The sequence below is a fragment of the Sciurus carolinensis genome, chromosome 6 (genome assembly GCF_902686445.1).
Source record: "Sciurus carolinensis chromosome 6, mSciCar1.2, whole genome shotgun sequence".
Classification (NCBI taxonomy): domain Eukaryota; kingdom Metazoa; phylum Chordata; class Mammalia; order Rodentia; family Sciuridae; genus Sciurus; species Sciurus carolinensis.
In genome coordinates, this window is record NC_062218.1 from 28525916 (window position 1) to 28541336 (window position 15421).

Below are 15421 nucleotides of genomic sequence, written 5' to 3' on the forward strand. Positions count from 1 at the left end.
GAAGCAGAAAGATTATCGGGTTAATGGGGATATTATATGCAAGATTTTGAAGAATTAAGAGAAGTCCAAAATGGGGAAAACTTGAAACAGCTAGAGATCAGGCTGCACAGAGGGGTGTCAACCAGGATATAAAAAGTCTAAATTTTAAAAAATGAACTTAACTGAGGTACAATTTAAATTCAATAAAATGCAATCCTGAAGATCAAATGTATTTTGACAATCTTATGCATAAGTGGAACATTAAGTGCCTGTTTGCTGTCATCTCCCTTCCCTGCCTCTATTCTCTGACCCAAGTAAGAACTGCTCTGTTTTTTATCACTGCAGATTGATTATCTCAAATAAGTAGAAATTTTCTGTATGAACATTTGCTCGTTGAGCATAACATCAGTGGGATTTCTCCATGTTGTTTTGTGTGCCAGTTGTTTACTCCTTTTATTGCAGAGTATTTAATTTTGTGATATACTATAATTTATTTATCCTGTCATCTGGGTCTACGTCAATATGCCATGTGTATCAAGGCAAGGATCTCTTCTGAATTTTGGTAATAAACAACCACTCACATCCTGTCATTTATTGGAACTCATTATAATTTGGGTTGATTCCAGTTTTTAGCTGCTATAAATAAAACTCATACAAACATTCATGTGACAAGCCCTTTTATGGGCATGAGTTTTCATTTCTCTTGAGTAAATACCTAAGATATGAATAACTGGGCCACAATATGAGCATGTTGGACTATAAGAAACCAATAAACTGTTTTCAAAAGTAGTCACACCAGTTTAAACATTACCATAAATGCATAAAGTTTCTGTTTCTTCACATCTTTGCCAATACTGTACATTAGTAGTCTTTTTAATTTTACTTACTCTAATTGATGCTAAAATATTGATATTAATTTGAATTTCTGTGATGATCAATGATGTTGAATGTCTTTTAAATGATTATTTGCATTTTGTTTTTAATAAAATTTATTTACACATTTTTCCATGAAAAGATTGGGTCAATTGTCTTACTGTTGTGAAAGAGTTCCTTACATATTGTTGATTCAAATAGTATGTAAATTTTATGATTGTGAATATTTTCTTTTAACATGTAGCTTGTCTTTATTTTTTTGAGTGCCTCCTATGAAAAGCAAACAATTTTACTTTTTGAAGAAGGCCAGTTTATCATTATTTTCTTTTCTGGGTACTGTTTTCCCCCTAGGGATTATAAAATAATCCCATTTAAGAGAACAGGAAAATGGCCACTAAGGCTAAAATCAAAATGTCCTAATAGGTTGTGATCTCAGTGCATCTGGGTCTACATCAATATGCCATGTGTATCAAGGCAAGGACATCTTCTGAATTTTGGCAATAAACAACCACTCACATCAAAACATGCCATAAAGATCATGTTTTTAAAAAGTAATATTTACATTTATCTGTGGAAACCTCTGTCCTGCTGATAACCCAAATGCATGACTTAAACCATCTGTCTCTTTTGATGATGTGAAAAGGAATGATGTAAATATGTTTTACGGCAGTGAGTTTTGGTTTGCTGGGAGGCTGCTGTTCTAACCAACATTTTAATATGAGATAAATGAGATAATTATGACTTGAGGCATATTTTTTAGAGGAGATCCACAAGCATCTCTTCTGTTGAGGGTGGGCTTACCTGAAGGGCATGAAAATGGTAGTAACTTAGGCTAGTATGAAAAAGTTCCAAGCCCTACTGAAGATATACATGCAACCAGAGTTTCACATAAGAGACATTGTGATAGAAATATCAAAAAATTTGATGGGAGATTAATCTAAATTCAAATCCTGACTATTTTTGGCCAAGTTATGTGAATTTTCTGAATTTTGATTTCTTTATTGATAAAATGAGCTTAAATGACTGCCCTTGGGTTGATTGGTGGCTCCCATATGTCTACATCTTAAAGCAGAGAACCTGTGAGTGTGAACTTATTTGGAAAAAGGATTTCTGAAGATGTAATTGAGTTAAGCTTTTTAAAAGTGATATTTCTGGATTTTCTGGGTGTGTTCTAAACTCAATGACAAGGATACTTACAAGACATGAAAAAAAAAAAAAGACATGCAAAGAGATATACATGGAGAAGAGAAAGCATGTGAAGATGAAGGTAGACTGGAATTATTCAGTTATAGCAGAGGAATAACTAGAGCCACCAGAAGCCAGACCAAGCAAGGAGATCCTCCTCTAAATTCTTCAGCAAGAACACTGCCCTGCCAATACCTTGATTTCTGACTGCTGAACTCCAGAACTGTGAGAAAACAGATTTTTGCTGTTTTAAGCCACCAAGTGTTTGGTAAATTGTTATGACTGTCCTAGAAACAAATACTGCCACCTTACAGGGTCCTTGCAGGGAATACAGATAACTAGAACATTGCCCAAGCAACATTTAATTAATGTTAGCTCCTGTGGCAAAAGAACATGATACTTTAAATACATGGCCACAAGAAACCTCATGGAGCTGAGGACCAAATGTCTTCCCCTCTAGTATAAATGTTCATAAGGTTGAGTGTCCAGATTTCCCATAAAAACAGTTAGAAGAATTTAAGCAATTTTAAGGCCTATGGACTGTGAGAATCTTTTTCTTGAAATTCACTTGTAAGAAGAGGGCTAGCTTTACTGAAGGTAAGATTTCACAAAACCATCTGAGGGAAGAAGCTGAGCCTTCAAGTTCTGAGTATAAATATATGTGCTTCAAATAAGAGGAAAATTTCATTGGTGACTCTAGAAAAATGAAGGAGGAAATAAATGAAAGATGGTAATGGCTCTAAGTTCTATCCTATCCTCCATCATCATCTCCAGAAAGCTATGGATATCACAAAGTATGACCTGAAGTGGATGATTTCCTTCTCCCTTCTCCCTTATTCCTTCTCCCTTCCCTTCCCGTCCCCCCTCTTTTGTTCTTTTGGTGAAAAGTGCAGAGACTGGGCAAATAACATAGAAAACTAAACCTATGAATGAACATGAGAATGGGAAGGCAAAATGATACAAGTGTTATTTAGTCTTTGCTTAAATTCAGGTGTTGCCTCAGTGTTGAGTTAGTTACAGGCAGATGTGTGTGTAAAGAGTCGCCAGGGTTAGGCTGAAGTCCTGAAGTCTGTGCTATGTCTCCATTTGTAAATTTTTCTCACTAAACATACAGTTCAATAATTAAAAATACTTTATCCATAAATTTCAAGAATTCTGGAATGGAAATATTTTTCTGAGATGGAAAATAAGAATCCGAGATATAAATCTTTTGCATTAAAAATCCAGTCACAACACCTATTTTTAGGGCAAGGTATATGTTTTGAAGGTGGTTAAAATTTTTAACAAAGGTTCCCCTGATTTAAATATAGTTATGACTGGTTACAATCATTTGCAACAAAACTAATTGAGTCAGTTTGTATATGTTGAATAAAGAACTGAATTAACAGAAGAAGTACATATGATATGTAATATGCTATTTGAAAACTATTTTTGATCATTCCATATTTTGAAAACTTTAAAAAATCAAATACACCTATTATTTGAGGAAAGCTACATAATAAATCTGTTGTAAATAGCATCAAATTGGATGATGGAGAGTTAAAAATAGACTAAAATAATTAAGACTTAAACATTGAGGAAGATCCATAAAAGGTGATGAACCAAGTTAAACCTCAGGAAGGCAAGCCTGTTCAACTGCCAGGTTCTAGGAATGAAGATGGGAGAAAGAAACAGGGAGCTATTACCACTCATTCATTTCACTGAATTCAAATCTGAATGAAAATCAAGTGTCTGAACATGGAAATTATATTGAGCGTCCACTTATTAAATGGGAGAAATAGTAATAGGTAATTGGAGACCTCAGAATCATCCAAACAGACAGGAGAATAATAATAGGAGGTATACTCTCTGATGCATTAAGCTCACGAGCAAAGTGCTGAACTGTACTAATGGTAAACTGAAACATTGGGAAGCATTTTAAAATTAAAATGCATTCTCTTCTCAGGTTAAAATTTTTGCCTGAGTGGGTAGGTTGGTTGTCTGGACCCTTTGGAGACTTTTAAGCATTCCAAAGTGCCTCCAATGAATTTAGAATGCCAAGAATGTGCACAAATTTGGTATTTAAAATTCTAGACTTGCATTTGCTAATCCAATTAAGTCTAATTTTGCCAGACACAGGGGTTGAACTCCATTTCAAATCGTAGCTGAAACAGAAAGACTCGAAGAATTTGTGTGAAGAAAAACCTATTGTAAGTCCACGATACTTGTTTCTAAAATGACTATTAATACTTAACTAACATTTCTTTGAAATTGATTGTTATTACTAACTTCAAATGCTCTCCCCCACATCTTACATAAAATAGATAAAATAGGTAGGAAATGGTTAGTGTTGCAAATATATTTCATTTTCAAAATCATTTTATATTTAGATTTGTATTTGTGCCTTTACTCATATTCCTATTATTTTCAGAAGCACTTATCTTATCTATTCCATTTAATTGTTACATTTTTTCAAGTCACCTTAAAATTTTTTATAGACTTCCAGTGAAGTTTTTAACTCTCTCATATGAATAATGTATACATTTTATCATACCAAGATGGTAAATCCTTAAGGGAAAGCACCATATATGGGTTTCTTTTATATTTCCTGAATACCAAGTACTATTGTGGTAGACTATCACTTAACATGTGTTGATTTGATTTTCATTAGTTCAACCTCCAGTGTAGCATTTTTATACTAGTAAATGTTACTGGGTGCTATTATGGAATTTATTCTCTAGTATATTGCCTATAGAAATTGGGACTTTAAAAAGTGAACAGTATGCAAAGGTGGAAAGAGAACTTAAAATTCTGAAACCCTTAGTTTTCTGTTAAACACACTATACTGAACACATAGTTATCCCTGCAATGTCCAGAAATCAATCCAAAGCAAAATCTTAAAAAGTAAAAACCTCATGATGAAAAAGAATAGAATAAACACAGAAAAATAAAGATTTAAACATAATTTTAGATGGAAAATAGATAATCGAGTGGTAGTTAACAGAGTAAATAAAGTTAAAACTCCAGTACTGGTAAAAAATATTGCCAACTAGGACTAGGATAATTTGCACAGCGAAACCCAGAAAGGATCAGGAATTGCAGGCACCTGATAGATATGAAGCTTCTAAGACAGGAGGGTGAACTGAGTGTGAATGAGGAGATCTCCCAGACTTCTCCCTTACTTCATGAAGTAGGATCAATACCACATTGCTTTTGATTCTTAATCCTACATGGATTAAGAATCAAAATGTCAGACTTTTCAACAACAACACAAAATGTTAGAATAGTGCCTTAAAAAAGGGGGGGGGGAGTATCTGTAGTATCTGTAACTCAGAATCTAATACTAAATTATCAGTAAAATATAAAGATGAAATTATTGTATTTCCAGATATGTATGGTCAAAAAATTTACCTCTATGGCTTCTTTCTTAGGAAACTATTAGAGGACACGGTAAGAGAAACAAAGGAAGGAATGAAGGGGAAAAGGAAAGAAGAAAATCAATCAATCAATCAATCAATCATATAAATGAAAGCTACAGGGCATTCCTGGGATGATTTTATAGTAAAATACCAGGATGTGAAAAGTCCCAATGTAACTGATAAGCAACAGACCAAGAGAATGATTCACCCCGACTGGACCTGAGGACAGAGGACTCCAGAAAGGATAGCTTTTTGCGGAGCAAAACAAAACGAAAAACCAGAACTGACAGTAGACCCTGATTCATTTGATGGCATAGAAAAAAAATCTAAGATTGATTTTATAGTGCTTTTGGACAGCTTGTTTACAAAACAGTAAACTCAAAACAAAACATAACAAAACTAAGAAATAAAAAAATTGAGTTGTTCAAGATACAAAGGTGAACATACTGTGATTTGAATTCTGTGGCTTGTAGTAAAATAATGCATATGTATGTTTAAAAGGAAGGAGATTTTATTGATTATATAAAGAATTTCCAGATACCTGCTTATTTTACCTACATCCAGAGCATTTCTCAAGAAGGAACACTAGGATAATCAATTTATGATTTAACACATAAGTCAGACAATGCCCATATCCAAATCTTCTGGTGCAATGATCTTTGTAGAAAGAACAAAGGAAGTACAATGAAATAAAACTAATCCACATCCAAAATTCACAATGGATAATAAATCTAAATATAAGATGTAATTGTATAAAATTCCCAGGAGACAACCCAGGACAAATCCAGTTGACCTTGGGTTTTGTGATGACTTTTAGTTGCAATATCCAAAGCATAATTGTGAAAGAAAGAAATGATAAGCTGGATTTCATTAAAATTAAAAACTTCTCTTCTAAAAAATTCATTGTCAAGGGATTGAGAAGACAAGCTATAGCCAGTGAGAAGATATTTGCATGTTTAATAATGAAGTGTTATAAAAATATGCAAAGAATTCTTAAAACTCAACAATAAGAAAATAACTCAACTTTAAAATGAGAAAACACTATAAATTCTTACCAACCTGAGTTATGATAAAACAGCTATAAAATATGAAATAGTATTAAAAAGAAATGTTTAGGAGGGATATTATTTTATACCCGGTAGAAAATGGACTGATTGCAGAACAATTATGATCAGAAAGCTGAAAGAAATTAGGGAAACGGAATTATCTGGGAGAAGATAATTCCAAGCAGATGGAACATCAGGTGCAAAGGACCTGAAACAAGTTGTGCTTGGTGCATTCGAGGAACAGAAAAGAGTACTGCAGGGCTTACAGTATGAGCCTAGAGAAATGGGCCAGGGAGAAAGGGGGCATGTGGAGCTTATGAGATAGTAACAGTTATTCTAAGGGCTATGGTTTAACTTTGTATGAGATAGAAAACCACTGCACTGGAGGATTTGGATATAGCATTATCTGGCATATGTTAAATAGTACATTGATTATTCTGTTGTTCCCTCTTGAGAAATGCTCTGGGTGTAAGTGAAAAGAAGAAAGAATCTGGAAATTCTTTATAAAATTGATAAAACCGCCTTCCTTTTAAACCCACTTATCTAACCTGTGACTTATTTTATTATCTTTCCAAAGAATCAGCTTTTGGTTAGTTGATTTTTCTCTACTGATTTCATATTTTATTTATTTATTTATTTTTTATTTTTTTGGTATCAGGAATTGAACTCAGGGGCACTCAACCACTGACCCACATCCCCAGCCCTATTTTGTATTTTATTTAGTGACAGGATCTCACCGAGTTGCTTGGTGCCTCCCCGTTGCTGAGGTTGGCTTTGAACTGGTGATCCTCTTGCCTTAGCCTCCTGAGCTGCTGAGATTACAGGTGTGCACCACTGGACCTAGCAAACTGATTTCCTATTTCAAATTTCATTAATTTATGTCCATTTTTTTAATCTTTTTTTCAACTCGCTTTAGATTTAATTTGGTCTTCTTTTTCTAGTTTTCTAAAGTGAAAGCTTAGATAAGCAATTTTAGATATTTCTTCTTTAAATGCATCAAATGGTATCAATTTTCTTGCTTCTAACAACTTTTCATTAGCTATGTCTTAATTTTCATTTAGCTTAAAATATTTTAGGTTTCCCTTGACATTCTTCTTTGACTCATGTTACTTAGAAGCATGGTATTTAATCTCCACGTATTTTGGGATTTTTCACTTATCTCTGTTATTGATTTCTACTTTAATTCTATTGTGGTCTGAGAGCTAACACTATCTGATCTGTGTTCTTTCATCTTTATCAAGATGTATTTTATGGCCCAGGATGTGGTCTATCTTGATAAATGTTCTATGTAAGCTTGAAAAGAATGTGTGTTCTGCTGTTGGTTGGATGAAGTAGTCTACAGAAGTCTGTTGTATTCAGTAGATTAATAGTGTTACTGAATTCAACTAGTCTTTATTAGTTTTCTGCCTGATGGATCTGTCCATTTCTGTTAGAGGGGTGTTGAATTCCCCAAGTATAATAATAGTGGGTCCATCTATTTCTCCTTTCAGTTCTATCAGTTTTTAACTCATATAGTTTGGTGCTCTATTGTTAGGTACATATGTGTTAAGGATTGCTATATCTTCTTGGAAAATTAATCTCGTTACCATCATGTAATTCCTCTCTTTATTCTTGATAACTTTCCCTGCTTTAAAGCCTGCTTTGTCTGAAATTAATATAGTTACTCTTTCTTTCTTTCTTTTTCTTTCATACCAGGGATTGAACTCAGGAACCCAGTGACACTTAACTACGGAACACATTTCCAGACTTTTTTCAAGACAGGATCTTAGTAATTTGCTGAGGGTGACTTTGAATTTGTGATCCTCCTGCCTCAGCCTCCTGAGCTGCTGGGACGTGCTTTCTTTTGATTAGTGTTAGCAAGGTATACCTTTTTCTATAGATGTACTATTAATCTATATGTGTCTTTATACTTAAATCATATAAAATATATTCCTCTTATAGAGAATATATAGGAGGGTCTTGTTTTTGCATTTACCCCCCTACCCCCCACTACCACCGTATGGCTGGGGACTTAACCCAGAGCCTTGCATGTGCTGAATGAGTGTCCTACCATTGAGCTACATTGCTCACACTGGGTCTTGTTTTTAATCCACTCCAAAAATCTCTTTTAGTGATTCATTTAGGCCATTGATATTTAAAGTAATTGTTAATATAATTGAATCAATATCTACCATTTTTTGCTGTTTTTGATTTTTTGTCCTTGTTCTTTATCCTATTTTTGTCTCCTCTTCTTTTTCTTTCTTTTGCAATTTTAACCAAGCATTTTATATTTTACCTTAATTTCTTTCTTCAATGATCTTTCTTTATGCAGCCTGAACTTTTGACCTACATTCTCATTCTTTTTTATAATGAACTTTAAAAAATATTTCCTGCAAATCAGGTCTATTATCCAGAAATTCCTTAGGCTTTTGTTTGTCTGAGAATCTCTTTATGTGTATATCTCTTTCATTTTGAAGGATAATTTCACAGGGTACATAACTCTAGGTCACTGGTTTTCAGATTTCGTTTATTATCTCTATACTTCAAATATTTGCTCTACTCTCTTCTTGCTTATGTAGTTTCTGAGGAGACCCAGGTCAGATGGAATTCTTATCTTTGTTCTTTTCTACATAAAGTTATTAAGGTGATTTTTGTATTCTTGTTTCTTTTAGGATTTTCTGCAATTTGAATATGATACACCCTAATGTAGTTTTCTGGGGTTTTTTGTCATTGTTTATTATAACTTTCTTATATTTATTCTGTTTGATGTTTGTTGAGCTTCCTGGACTTGTTCTTTGATGTTTGACGTTAATTTGGGAAAAATTATCAGTCGTTATTATTTCAAATGCTTCTTTTACCTCTTTCTCTCTTCTCCTGGCATTTCCATTGTGCATAGTTACAACTTTGTAGTTTATCACCGTTCTTGAATATTCTGTTCTTTTTCTTAAGTTTTTGTTCCTTTCACTTTTCAGTTTTGGAAATTTCCATTGATGTATCCTTGAGTCATGTCATGTCATGAAAGGTATTCTTTTGCTCAGTTACAGTGTTTTTAATCTCTATCATCTTTGTTGTTGCTTTTAGGATCACCATCTCTCTACTTAGATTGCCTGTCTGTTCTTTCATAATGCCTACTTTATCCAGTAGAGCCCTTTGCATATTAATCTTAGATGTTTTAAATTCCCTGATACTTCCAATATTTCTAGCATGTCTGGTTCTGATGCTGCTATGTGACTTCAAACTGCATTTGTGTTTTTTTTTTTTCCATTTTTTCCTTCTAGACTCCTTATAATTTTTTCTTAATAGCTGACATGATGTACTGGGCAAAAGTCTCTGTTGTAAATAAGCCTTCAGTCACGTGTGGGAGCAAGATTTGGGAGGATGGGAAGCATTCTCTAATACTCTGGTTAGGTCTCAATATTTTATCAAGCCTATCTATGCCTCTGAAATGTGAATTTCACAAGTGTTCATAATTTTTTATCTCCCCTTAGATGTAAGAGGATGACTAACACGGACCACAGCTGCGTATTTTACTTCTGCATGAAGAGCTAGAGTGGGCTGGAGATGAGTATTTCCCTTCTCCCACATGGAAGACTGGAGCTGTATGGATGGTGCTGGTATTTCGCCTCCCTCTGGTAAGTTAGGTTATGGTCAAACCCCAACAGACTAGGTTCAGTTAACGAGTTTCTCCACAGTGTTCTAGCATATTTCAAAATGGTTCTTCTTTAATCCATAAGGGGATTTTTTTCTCAATATTCATTGTCATCATGCGGTCAAATTCCTAGAGGCAAAACACAAAATTGTGCATGTGTGTATCTGGGAGGGGGCTGTGATTGGGTCCTTCTGGAACTTTTAATTTTCAGATTTGTGCACATCTAGGATCCAACAATTCATCGCAGTTCAGGTTTTCTCATCCTGGAACTGGTTCTTTAGGAGGTTTCTGCTTTCAAATATTATGATTCTTTTTATCCTTCCTGCCTATGTCTCCAAGTTTGGAGGCAGCAATTCTTCCTGTGACCTGACTTCTCTTATGGATCTAAAAAGAGTGGTTGATTTTTCATTTTGTTCCATTTTCACTTGTTAAGATGGAATTGACTTTCATGTTCTTGACAAGTGGACCTGCATACTTGACAGTCTTTTACAATGGGAATGTTGAAGGTGTGATTCTGGTGCTAGCTGTATTTTGTGATGATATTAAGACTTTTAAGTGTAAGTAATGATTATTTGGTTGAAAAAAGGAACTACAAATACAGATAGAAGAGATGTGACTGTTTAGAATCATAGTTATAATAAGAAAGGAAGATCTGTGAGAAAAAGACTTCAGAGAGTAGAATATAGCAGATGGCCTCTTGGGAAATATTTACATTTAGAAATCATGAGTGAGAAGAAGTCAGGAAGGCAGAGAAGAAATCATTGGATAAATGAATGGAGAAATAACCCATCATAATACTAATATTAAAGACAAAAATGAAACATTTTAAACATAGAGTGGCTTCAAATGCTGCATAAAAGTCAAGAGAATTGCTAGGAAAGTCAGTAGGGGAAAATGAACTTTTAAATCTTTAAAAGAAATACTGAATTGAAGCAGGTTCCTAATAGTGTTGAATACATTCCTAATTTCTCAAGTTTCCATGAAAACACTATTTCTCAAGTCTAAAAATTTTAGATTTTAATATATACATGGTAGATATTAATTCCAATTATAGGAATTAAATAAATTCTGCTAAATTATTAGATCTGACTTGTCAGATTCTGAACAAGTGACTAGACATACTCACTAAATAATATTTTGATTATCTGTTGCTGTGTATTGAATCACCCAAAACTCAATGACACAAACAAGTACAATTGTTTAATTATTACTTTATCTCATGGGCTTAGTGGCTGACTGCTCTCAGCTTGGCAATTTTGCTTAGGGTATCTCATGTGGTTGCAGTTAGATAGTAACAGGGCTTAAGTCATCTCACATGTCTGGCAGTTAATGCTGACTTTTGGATGAAACTTCCATTTGGATGTTAACTAGGACACCTGCACATGGCCTTGGTCTGCCCATGTGACTCAGAATTCTTGCAGCATGGTGTCTGGGTTCCAAGAGAAAGCATCCCAAAACCAAGTCATATTATCTTATATGGTCTATCTTTAGACATTGCATGGTATTATTTGTGCTGTAGTCTATTTTAGGAGCAAGTTAGTTAAGTGCAACTGTTATCAGTGAGGAATTAGACTTTATTTCTTGATGGGAAGAAATGGCAAAAAAATTTATAGACCCGTTTAAGACAACCATACTTGACTTTCTATGGAACATAGTCCTGCAAATTTAAATGTGAAATCGTGCCTCAGCAAAACTATTTGTTCTACAGAGGCCTTAGGAAATTCATGTAAATACCTGTATTTGTGAATATTGTCTATGTATTCCAAGAGTTTACTATATTTTAAAAATGTATTACTAAGAAGTCATTCAAGTTCTCTTCTTTCTATCCCCTTTCCTTCTCCCTTCTTGGACGTGACAATGACACTATAAGATGTGAAACAGCAGAGTGCTCAAATGTCAAGGAGTTGGCAGTAAGGCTAAAAAAGCAATAAGAGGTGGGGGCTGAGAAAATGGCTCGCCTGGCTGGATGATCAGTTAAATACAGTAGGAAGTAAGCATCCTAGCAAGTATTCTGAGGGTAATGCTTGCAAACTTTTTCACTATGAGAAAAAGGGTTTACAATTATGGAAAGGGGGATTGTTGTTTAAAAAGCATTCTTAGGTGAATTTGGCCACTGGGTTTACAGGCATGCACCACAGCACCTGGCAAATCATGATTCTTTTTTAAAAAAAGTACACACACGTGTAAATCTAATACCGTAAATGTATATGTGTGTATATATTTATACAGATACTTTTCCTAAGTCTGTCTGCTGTGTGGGGTCTAGAATCAATAACACTGCAATAGCAATGAAGAGATACTCATTTCTAAATATCATCTTCCACTAAAAGGAAACAGGACTTAAAAACAGCTGAATTCTAGTGCTGAGACAAGGAAAATGCAAAGTAACCTGAAGTATCTTGCTGTTCCAGAAAGTAAGAAAGGCCTTAAAGAAAAATGAAGGTATTTCAAAGTGACACAGAAACTGGTTTATTTGGCTGTTATCAATCAAAACTGGAGCAAACTGATAATTGTAATAATGGCTATAACCCATATTACAAAACAAGCATCCTTGAGATCATACTGATATAAATCAAGACTGAATAAAAAAAAAAGATAGATGTGATGGTTAATTTCATTAATCAACTTGATTGGATCATGGTGTGTCATAAAGCAGATAACCCTCCCCAGTGTGTGTGGGCCTCATTGAATTTGTTGAAAGTGTAAATAGAATATTCTCTCTCTCTCTCTCTCTCTCTCTCTCTCTCACTTTTTTTGTCTCTCTCTGATGATCTTTGAACTGAGACATTGTTCTACTGCCTTTGGACTAAGATTTGAACTGATAACCTCAGCTATTCTCCAGCTTGCTGAGTTTTCTGAATTATTCCTGGGGTTTCTGGAATTGACTATCTAATTGATTCTATTTAAAGATGCTAATGACTTTTCAATAGTAAGACAACATTGATAATCTATGACCTGATGTGGTCATAGAGACATGCAAAATATTTCCATTGAGTACTCATAATCAAACACAAAAAGCAAGGAGCTTATGATTGTATATATGATAGTTTTGAACAGTTTTGTAAAACTAACAAACATAATGAGAGTGGCTGATTGCATCTAAAGTTGCTGAACAAAGTGGTGAAAGAAAGAATGACCTTAAGGATACACATTCCCACTGTAAGTATGCATAAATGACATCAAATCTTTTATGTGAGCTCTGAAGGAGACCCTTATCTCCTGTAGCCAAAGGTTCAAGATGGATGGAAATCAAAAGCAGATTCTCATCTTAAAACTGGTTGAATTACAATACAGGTTGAACTCTTAGCCCTGCAGGTTGTCTACTGTTTAAGTGATGACATGAGGAAAAGAATGGGGTCCTGAAAAATGAAATAGGGATATGTGGGCAGATGCCAATAAAACTTGGAATAATGAACCCCTAAATTAACTGATGAGTTTTCTTTGACAGTGGAACTGGCTTCTCATTCCCAGAGGTAGCAGATTTCCCACCCTCAGTGGTTGATCCCCCCCATCTAAGGGGATTAACTTTGCACAGCCTGAGGAAATGAATGGTGTCCCACGAGGCAGTTGCCATGCCAGGCAATGCTAACCCTCTTTGGGACCCACCCCAACTATTCTCTTTGCTTAGATCTATAACTAGACTCAAGTCCTAATAGACCCCTACAGGTGAAGTACAAAATGTAACACAGGAGGAGGCACATTATGCTTCAAAAGAACTACCTGATTTTCTAATTCATACAGACAGAAATCCAAGGAACATTTGTGGATTTGGCTATTGAGGATGTGGGATAATAGTGGAAGAAGAATAAAATTGAATCAGGCAAATTTTATTGCAAAGGACTCACTAGACAGAGGTTCCATATTTAATGTAGTTTAGAAAGTTAGAAAGGGCTCTAAAAGTTTGGTTAGTTGTCTGAAACATGGGCCAGAGGATGGCCCATGGTGAGTTACTTGGATATACTGGGCCTGCCTTGGTAATGTAGAACAAAGGATGAAAAGGCTTAGGGGGTTGGAATATTAGAGTGGATTTTCCATTTAAGTCCCATGCACCAACACTGAGAGCCCCCCAATCCCCCACCATCAGAAGACACACATTTCACCAGTACTGTGAGAAATAAATCTGTGAGGGCAGCCCTGGAATCCTTGAAGAGCTCCATGATTGCTCTTCTCTGTGGGTCAGACCTCACCATGGGGACTGCAATCATTTGGGAAACCTAAATGCAAATGAGAGTTATTGGATTCTGGGATGGCAGGAGTCAAGTGAAATTTCTTGGGGTGGAGCATGTTGAGCTATCCCTTCTAAGGTGAAGGATGAATGGTTACCTCTGGCTCTTCCTACAGCAAAAAAGGGGGGACAATGTTTAGTCAGCCTCTTTGAAGTTTGTATATGTTCCTCCAGCTCATTTACCACACAAACTGAAAAACTTCTTGTTTGAATGGTCCCCCAAAATGACAAAGCTCTGCACCAAGTACTGGCTACCATGCAAGCTGCTCTCCACCTGAAACATATGATATAGAAGAGAGTCAATGGTGTTTAAAGTGCCACTGGCAGATAAGGATGCTTCTTGGAGCCTTTAGCAGGCCTCCATAAGTGAATAACAGGACATATTCTTAGAATTTTGGAACAAAGGCTTGCCACCCTCCAGATAACTTCTTAGCCTGTGACTTGGTCTAAATAGAGACTGAATGCTTACCATGGTGTCTGATTGTGTTTTCATCAGTTGTAACACTCTCAAAGACAGAATAATTTACAAATGGAAGTTTATTTGGCTTAACAGTGCTAGAGGCTGGGAAGTCCAAGAGTATGGTGCCAACATCTGGTGAAGAACTTTGTGCTGCATCATAGCACGGCAGAACAGCATGCCAGCACACTCGTGACAGTGGAATTGGGCTGAACTCATGCTTTTTATCAAGAAACCACTCTCAAGATAACTATCCCATTCTTGTAATAACAGCATTAATTTACTAATGAGGACAGAGCTCCCTTGACCCAATGACCTCTTAAAAGTTTCACTTTTTCTATTAAAACATATTAATTGTACATATTAACAGAATCCAGTGTGATATTTTCATGTGTGCACATAGTGTGGACTGATCAAATTAATACTCTTTTTTTCTCCCTCCCCTCACATTCTACCCAATCCCTGGTGATCACTATTCTACTTTAAAGTTGACTATTTTTGGTTTCCACTTAAGAGACTCACCTCTTAATACTGTTACAATGGCAATAGAATTTCAACATGAGTTTTTGAGGGGACGATTGAATCATAGCCTACAAAGTTATCATGGAAACTGAGCTGCCTATCATAAAC